The following is a 2,285-nucleotide window of genomic DNA, read 5'->3' as shown; positions in this document are numbered from 1 at the left end:
GTTTCAAAGTCAGTTTCAAAGTCTTTGGGTCACAGCTTATGATTTTCCATGGAGTAGGTGCTTTCTTCACTCGGGTATAGTGTATCCAAGCCTCTGATTCTGCAATCTTGATGGCTGTGAAGGTGGTTAACAGTATCTGGAAAGGTTCAGAACTCCACGTTTTCACATAGACATCATCTCCTGGTTGAAAGTCAGGCACTGGAGTTTCCAGGGATAATGGTCTATTCCACACCACTGCACTCCGAACTGCAGTTAATATTTTTCCTAAAGAAAGCAAAGAGTTATACACATCCTGTTTTCCTTTTACATGCATGTTTGCATTTGGTTCTGGGGACTCATAAGGTTTCCCATGCAATAATTCATAAGGACTGACTGAGGTTCCACTCTTTGGTTGTACTCTGATTCGTAATAATGCCAATGGAAATGCTTGAGGCCGTTTTAAATTTGTCTCTTGACAGATGTTACTTATTTGCCTTTTAAAAGTCTGGTTCATTCTTTTTACTTTTCCACTGGATTGTGGCCTCCATGGAATATGCAAATCCCAAGTGATACCCAGACTTTTGCTAACATTTTGAACTATTTTTGCAACAAAGCGTGGACCTCTGTCAGACAAAATTCCAATAGGAACTCCAAATCTTGGAATTATTTTTCTCATTAACCACCTTACTACTTCATTGGCTTGTGCAGTGCGACAGGGAAAAGCTTCTGGCCATCCTGTAAAAGTATCTACCCCCACCAGAATGTATCGGTACCCATTTTGTCTAGGCAATTCTGAAAAATCTACTTGCCAATAATTTCCAGGCTCTGTACCAGATTTTAATCTACCTGTCTGAACTCTTTTCTTGGTTACTGGATTGTTTCTCAAACATACGTCACATTTTGCAGTTATTAATTTAGCCATGTCTATCATTTTAACAGATATAACTTGTTTTTTTTTATAAAGAAGTTACTAAAGCTTCTGCTCCCCAATGACTTTCTTGATGTTTGGTCTGCATTATTTTTCTTATTAACAAAGGTGGAACTACTACTGGTCTATGAGGAGTTACTGTTTTGGAGGGAATTAATGCCATTTGGAATACTCATTCTCTTGCTGTCCGGTCGACCAAATTACTTCTAGCAATTTGTTTTGTGTTCCTAATTTGGTGTGCTTTACAGTGCATGATTGCTACCTGATTTGGTTTTTGAACTGCTTGTAATAATCGTAAAATTTAATTTTGATGCTCAATATTTGATCCCTGAGAGGATAATAATCTCACTTCCTCCCCCCCCAGCTCCCTGGACATGTACCACCCCAAAAGCCTACTTTGAGTCTGTCCAAATATTGACTTTCTTCGTTTCACTTTAGAACTAAGGTTTGAATTGAAGTAATGAGTTCTGATTTCTAAGCTGATGTAGTACTCGTCAGTGCCTTTGCTTCTGTATCTGTGGTGTCTGTTGTTACCGCATATCCAGCATATTAAACTCCTTGTTCTATAAAGCTGCTGCCATCTGTATACAACTCCCAGTCTGGTTGCTCCAATGCTACATCCTTCAAATCTTCTCGACTGGAATAAACATACTCGATAGTAGCCAAGCAGTCCTGCTCCAGTTGCTCTTCTTCCTGTGTGGAACTTAAACCACTGCAGGATTTACCAGGTTAGGTGTTTTTAGACTCACATCATCTTGCTCAGCCAGAACTACCTGGTACTTCATCATTCAGCTCAGAGATAGCCAATGTCCCCCCTTCTGTTCTAAAACAGTTATCACCATCTGTGGGACACAGACTGTTCTTGTGCTTCCCAAAGTTAATTTCTGAGCTTCTTGTATGAGCATCACTGTTGCAGCCACAGCTCGAAGGCACTTTGGCCACCCTTTACTCACCGTGTCCAGCTGTTTAGAAAAGTCCCATCTTCCGGGTCAGCACACCTAGTGCCAGGCATTGTCTTTCGTGAACAAACAGCTGAAAGTCTTTGGTTATGTCCAGAAGTCCTAAGGCAGGTGCAGACATCAAAGCATGTTACAATTCTGTGACAGCCCGTTGTTGCTGTGGGCCCCATGTCAAAGGAGAAGTTCTTTGGGCCTCAAATAGCAGTTTAGCAGTTAGACCATAACTCATGATCCAGAGGTAGCAGCACGCTGTCATTCCTAAGAATACTCAGAGTTCATGAATATTTTTCGGCTTACATGGCTTCTCAGTGTTCTGTTCCTAACTGCCGCTGCCCTTTTGAAATCTTAAAGTCCAAATATATCACAGTCTGACATGCCTTTTTTTTTTTTTTTTTTTCCCCTCTTGGCTGCCGTGTACC

This window comes from Athene cunicularia, unplaced genomic scaffold (assembly GCF_003259725.1).
Source record: "Athene cunicularia isolate RWA unplaced genomic scaffold, athCun1 SCF_36, whole genome shotgun sequence".
NCBI classification, from domain to species: domain Eukaryota; kingdom Metazoa; phylum Chordata; class Aves; order Strigiformes; family Strigidae; genus Athene; species Athene cunicularia.
The sequence above is the reverse complement of the archived record's forward strand: the minus strand, read 5'-3'. Positions refer to the sequence as shown.